The sequence below is a fragment of the Pseudonaja textilis genome, chromosome 4 (genome assembly GCF_049901715.1).
Source record: "Pseudonaja textilis isolate UNSWEBS1 chromosome 4, rPseTex1.2, whole genome shotgun sequence".
Taxonomy (NCBI): Eukaryota; Metazoa; Chordata; class Lepidosauria; order Squamata; family Elapidae; genus Pseudonaja; species Pseudonaja textilis.
The window spans coordinates 19309609-19316140 of record NC_141993.1 but is presented as its reverse complement, the minus strand read 5'-3'; the positions used below and the strand labels follow the sequence as shown (position 1 = coordinate 19316140).

General features: G+C 42.0%; 1 protein-coding gene across 1 annotated transcript in view; it reads left to right on the top strand.

The window, feature by feature from the left end:
* Positions 1-1548: 1548 nt before the first annotated feature.
* Positions 1549-6532, top strand: part of MICU1 (mitochondrial calcium uptake 1) — a 159764-nt gene continuing 154780 nt past the window's right edge. The window contains exon 1 of the mRNA XM_026713477.2: positions 1549-1706. The gene's annotated coding sequence lies outside the window, so the exon portion shown is untranslated. The remainder of the gene's footprint in view (positions 1707-6532) is intronic.

Genomic DNA, 6532 nt, shown 5'->3' with positions numbered 1-6532 from the left:
GCTGAGTCCGGGCACTGTATCATTTTTCCTTTTATTTCTATTTAAGCCATAGCTATCCTATCATAACTGAAACATTTCCCTGGTTGTACTAAATAATTTTATGCTAACTGCTTTGGTGCTAATAGAAATCCTAAAATCACCTCTTCCATGGCCAAATTTGGCTATTTAGTGACACAAAAGTGCCGTAAGGTCACCAAGGTAGTCCTCAATTTATGACCACAATTGAGCTCAAAATTTATGTTAAGTGAGTGTTGCCACATTTTTCTTGCTACATTTGTTAAGTGAATCACTGTAGTTATTAAATAACATGGTTGTTAAGTGAATCTGGTTTCCTCATTTGCTTGTCAGAAGGTCACAAAAAGCAGTTACATAACTCCTGGACACTGCAATTGTCATAAATGTGAGTCAAGTTGTCAAACATTCAAATGTAAATCATGTAAACAGGGATGCTAAAAATGATTGTAAGTGTGAAAAAATGGTCATGTCAATTTTTTCAATGAAGTTGTAAATTTGAACCCATCACTAAATGAACTGTTGTAAGTTGAGGACTACCTGTATTAAGTTTTAGTTATTCTATTGGATTTTGACTAAGTTTCACTTTGATTTGTCCTTACAGCTTCACTCCTCTGAGTAAAGAATAGTTGCTGCCAAATCATATCCAACTCTTCATGATCCCAGGTGTGACCTTCCCTCACTCCAACTGTCACCCCAAGTCTACCCAATGTCCTGCCCATTACTTTGATGACACTAATCAGGGTGAATAATTGACATCTGCAGGACATGAGCTGCAGTGGCACAGTGGTTAGAGTGCATTACTGCAAGCTACTTCTGCTGATTGCTGTCTCTCTGCAATTTGGCAGTTCAAATCTCACCAGACTCAAGGTTGACTCAGCCTTCCATCCTTTCGAGATGGGTAGAATGAGGACAGAGATTGTTGGGGCCAATACGCTGACTCTGTAAACCACTGTAAAGCGATATATAAGTCTAAGTGCTATTGCTATGATTGACATCTGCAGAAGCATGCAGCTTGACAGATTGCCCCTGCCAAGGCGAGAATTCACGCCAGTATGTTAACAGCAGCATTCGTGTGATGACGTCATCGAGGTTTGCTGCCATAGAACTTTACATTTCATGCAGGATTGTACATTCAGACAAGCTCTTGCACGTGAGGTTTATTGAAATAACCCGGAGACTCCTCAAGTACACGGCTTGCTGGCTTTTTATGTCTTCTCATGTCAAACTTCTTTCCAAACTGGGCTCTCGGCTTTGTAACGTCCAGAATTAAATCCTTAGGATTCTATACCGCTTTAGGAAGCCTGACTCTAGTTCTTAACGGCAATTCTCCAGACCGTTCATGAAAGTCTTCAGGCGACCTTCATAACGTTGCACAAGAAGCCACGCCCACCGCCTCACCCCCCACCCGCGAACTCTGAGGCAAAAGGGAAACCCTTCCAGGAGGCGAGGAAAGCGCTCCCGTGACGTAGGCACGCTGCGTTGGATGACAGGTGGTGGTGGAGGAGGAGGAGGAGGTGGGACGAGCCCAGAGTGGGCGGAGTCAAGGGCTGGGCTCCGGCATTTCGCTTTGCCCGGTTGGGCGGAACGTTTCCTGGCTGTCTCCCCCGCGGCCCGGCGTTGGTCTCGCTCTCTCTCCGGAGCCCTCAGGCGGGAGGTGCGTCTGCCCCCCCTCCCCGTGGGAGACCCGACAGGTAAGACTGGAGGGGGAGGGGAATTCCCAATGACGGGAGTGTTTACGTCTTTCGGGCAGTGGGCGGATGGAGGCAAAGGGGAGCCGGGCCGAGTTCCCAGCCCGGTTGGAAGTCATAGAAAGCCAAACAGCTAGAGGAGAAGAAGGACCAGCGGGGCGAGGATCTCTTCTTGCCCTAGCTCCAGGGCGCGGAAAGCAGCCTTTTCAATCTATTCCCACTTTATGGGAATAGATATGGCGCTAATCCATAATATATTCTCTTTTTTTGTGGTACAAAGCCGGTTTCTTTACCTTCCGTCCTATTCCTGCTTTCTGCATACATGATGTTGTTTTCAAGCCCTTCCTTTGTAACTCTTCTGTCCCATACATATCTGTAAGTTCCCCCCCCCACCCCCAAATTTGCCTTTAACAGATAACAGATAATCAGAGTTGGGAGGGACCTTGTAGGTCATCTAGTCCAACCCTCTGCCCAAGAGAGGGACCCTACACCATTTCTGACAAATGGCCAATCTTTTCTTGAAAGTCTCAAGTGATGATGCTCCCACAACTTCCCAGGGCAAGCTGTTCCCGTTACATCCAGCGCAAGATCCCCCTTTGCTTTCTTTCCCAGGACTCCAGTGTGTGGTGTATATTTTCTCTTGTGCAGAATGTTTCTCTAGCACGTCCAATATGAATATAGTAGAATTAGCATTGGGAAATAGACAGACAATGTGGGGTTATAAACATTGGTGTATATTTGTAAGCCACATGCATCCTGAATGTTGGAGAAATAAATGCTTGACACTGTGTAAAGTTAAGTCTTGCCAAGAAACTGCAATTGTAGGAGTCGGCCCTGACTTGAAGACACCAAATAAAAAAATAAAAGTTAAACATATGTTCATAATCTATCTGCTATGTCTAGCTCAGAAGAAGAACCCAAAGGTGCTTTTTTCAAAAGACAACTGGACTTTCTTGATTTTTCTTTTGAAGATGTTTCGCTTCTCATCCAAGAAGCTTCTTCAGCTCTGACAGCATAGTGGGGAATGGAAAGATTTATATTCCTTGCAGACAGCTGGTCATTTGCATCCTTTTAGAGCAGGGGTGTCCAACTTTGGCAACTTTAAGACTTGTGGACTTCAAGCTTTGCTGGCTGAGGAATTCTGGGAGTTGAAGTCCACAAGTCTTAAAGTTGCCAAGGTTGGACACCCCTGTTTTAGAGGGTAGTTGAAACACTTGGAGGTTTTATCTGTATCCCCAGGATCACCTGAGTAGTGCTCCTGGTCCCGGTAGTCTGCAGTTTTTCCTCTGGAAATCCATTCCTACTCTCACACCATTTAAAGAGTGCTCATCCCAAATTGTATAGCTAAGAAGATTCAGAAGAAAGGCTTAGTTACCCATTTATATCTTGTTGGATCCATTGATAGGATGTTAACTGAGATGACAAAAAATGTGCGGCATACCTCAGCCACACTTTTTTCTAACTTTAAGAATCCCATAAAAACAGCTAATTGGCTCTAAAAACCTTTTTTAAAAATCTACTGCAACTTTTTGCCAGTCATACTAAAGATTTGAAAGTTAGGCCTTTTCATAATGTTGTACTTCTCAAACTTCAGATATATCTTTACCCAGAAGACAAAATTTTCTTGCTCTCTAATGGCCTATATTTGCCTAGAAACCCTTAAGGGGATTTTCAGCAATCTTTCCATAATCTCTACAGATATCTTGCACAAGCCAATTAGCTGTTTCTATGGGATGCTCCACCTCAGGTAGTCCTTGACTTGCAATCATAATTGAGACTGGAACCTATGTCTTTAAGCAATGAGGTTGTACAATGAGTTGTGACCTAATTTATAGTCTTTTTTGTCACTGTCATTAAATGAATCACACAGTCATTAAGTGAATCTGGTTCCTCTTTCCCCCCTCATAGTTTTTAATTACAACATTCTTAGAACTTTCAATTAAGGATCAATTTTCCCCCAAAAATCTTGGTCTATTTTAGAGTTTCAGTAATACGACAAAGAGGGATGAAAGGATATTGTATGGTTGTTACTGAGATTTTCCAGCTGAATCATACATCACATCATTAAAACTAATATAGATTCTGACAAGATGACAGAATGTGATTGACACATCAACATTAGAGCATGATATGTTTAAAATACAATTCATTGAATAAATCTGCCTGCAAAACATGGAGTGCTGTTACAGTTTATTTAATTTTGGTTTAATGTGAATTTGTGCTGTGACCTTATAGCTGAATGATGATACAATTAACTTCAAAATTGACTAAACCTCTATTACAGTAGAGAAAGAAAACTTCTTAATAATATACTACTGTACTGTGAGCTCTAAACTGTATGGTAAATATTCAAGAGTGTAAATTCCATATTCCATATTTATATTTTTCATTTTAAAAAAGTGGCTTACAAAGTTATCCCCACAATAACTTATCAGATCTCTTTAGCAGCACTCAGGATTGGAAGTGAACATCAGAAACAAGTACAGCTTCAGTTAGTAAGTTTTATAGTGACATTAATTTAAAATGACAGCCCAAGAATTCTGACCAGGACTTTGCTTTCAAATATGAACTTTAAATATAAAATGCGGTTAGCTTTTTCTTTTCCTCCTGTATTTATGCTGTGGAAAAAGGAAGCCTGTTTTTTGATAGGCCAATATCTATTGTGGATATTATTTATATAACAACTAATGTATTACACCTTGTTGCAAACAGGTTTGCTCTGTTGTTTGAAGTTGCCTGGCTGGACATTGTCCTACTCCCCTGCTTTGCAGAGTATCTCAGAGCTCTCCCCTCGCCTTTTCAGTGTATACATGAAATCGCTGGGAAAGGTGATCTGTTGGGACAGGATACGGCATCATTCATATGGTGATGATACTCAGCTATATATTTCTGTTCCTGGCTGTTCATATGAAGTTGTCAGAGACCCCTCAGTGCCTGGAGGCTGTGAAGGTCTGGATGAGGAAAAACAGGCTTGACTCTATGAGTCCTGGAACTGAGGAAACTTCATCCTGGACTCTTGAGTAGAGTTGCAGGACCATGTTCGATTCAGTGTGCAATTTGTGAAAGGAACAAGGAAACATTTTTTAATAAAAGTTTTCTTTTTTCAGTTTTTTAACTTTTCAGGTTTTTTTTTTAAGTTTTGGATTTTTTTTTAATTTTTCTAGGTTTTAAAGAAAAGACTGGACAGCCGCTTATCTGAAATGATATAGGGTTTCCTCCTTGAGCAGTGGGTTGGAATAGAAGACCTCCAAGGTCCCTTCGAGCTCTATTCTAATTGATCGATCGATTGACTGATCGATCAGCTATGGGTGACAGAGCCAGCAGGGTGGCACATCCAGTGGAGTTCAGGGCTTCCCCAAAAGTAGCGATGGGGGAGATAACTGGTGGGAATGGGAGCTGAAGAGAAGACAGGTGATCCTTACCTTATTGAGGCTTGGGGCTGTGGTAGGAGGGACCAAGCCAGGGATAGCTTGAATTAAGAGGGCTCTTCACCTAATGAGTAGGTGGGATTTGAATAACAATGGCAACTGGGACAGTCAGGATTGCCATCACTAAACAATGTAATGACATGACATTGCCCCATATGACCACATCACTGAGTGATGGAAATTTATTTATTAATTCAATTTGTATAGGCACCCAGGATTAGACAGTGTTATTGACACAGTGGGCATGAGTTTGGGGAGACTCAGTGGAGGACAGGAGGGCCTGAAGTGCTATGGCCCATGGGGTCATGAAGAGTTGGGCATGACTTAGCACAGGCCTCTCAAACTGCTGCTAGCCAACATTCCTTACCTGATGAAACCCTTAGGATGCCCAGCCTACAGGACTGAACTGGACAGGTAGAAACCACTGGGAGAAGGCAGTAGCTTGGGTAATTCTGGTCCAAATTACTATAGTTAACCAAGGATTACCTGTTTTGGAATGCATTCTACATGGGATTGCCCTTGAAGACCATCCAGAAGCTTCAGGTGGTCCAGAACATAATGGCACAGATAGTTATGGTTCTTTCCCCAGGCCTTTGGATCAGGTTGAGTGGAGACCCACCTGACTGAGTTACAATATATTTTAGTCTGGTTGCAATTTTACTGTTTTAGTTGGGTTTTATTGTCTTTAGTTGTGTTTTGTTCTCTCTGTGTTGCATTTGTTGTGGATGTTTTTTCTCGTACATTGCCCAAAGCCAAACTATTTAAGTTGGACAGCCAGATTAAATATTATGAATACATAAATATCTAACTGAAGTTAACTAAGTTAAGTTAAATAATCTAACACCAGATGTAACTGAGCATGTCATGCAAATACTCCCACTGGTGTCATGCGTACAGCTTTTGTTAAGCCATAATGTGCTTTGATTTGGCTTGCCCAGTGTTTTGAGTGACTTCAGCCTGCTATCAGTTATTTAGTAAACTTCAGTTGAGCCTTGACTTAGTGCAGAAGAGTTGCATCAGAGAACTTGGCTGTAGACTTTGACAATGGATTTTATGGCGCGTTCTAGATGGGAAATAGATGTAAGTAAATGTGTTCCAGATTTTGTGTTGATGTAATACAGAAATCATCATCATCAGCAGCAGCAGCAGCAGCCATTTGTTTGACCGTATTTGACCGTCGACCATTTTATGGCTCAGCACTCTCTGTGCCTCTTGGTCTCTCACTGCCTCCTTCAGATCTGCCATAGTCATCCCGGTGTCATTCTTTGTAGTGTCCAGCCAGCAGGTACTAGGGTACCCTTCTCCTTTTTCCGCTGATCATTCCCAGCGTGATTGACCTTTCAGGTCTTGCTATCATGACACGACCAAAGTATGACAGCCGGTTTGGCTATCTTGGCTTCA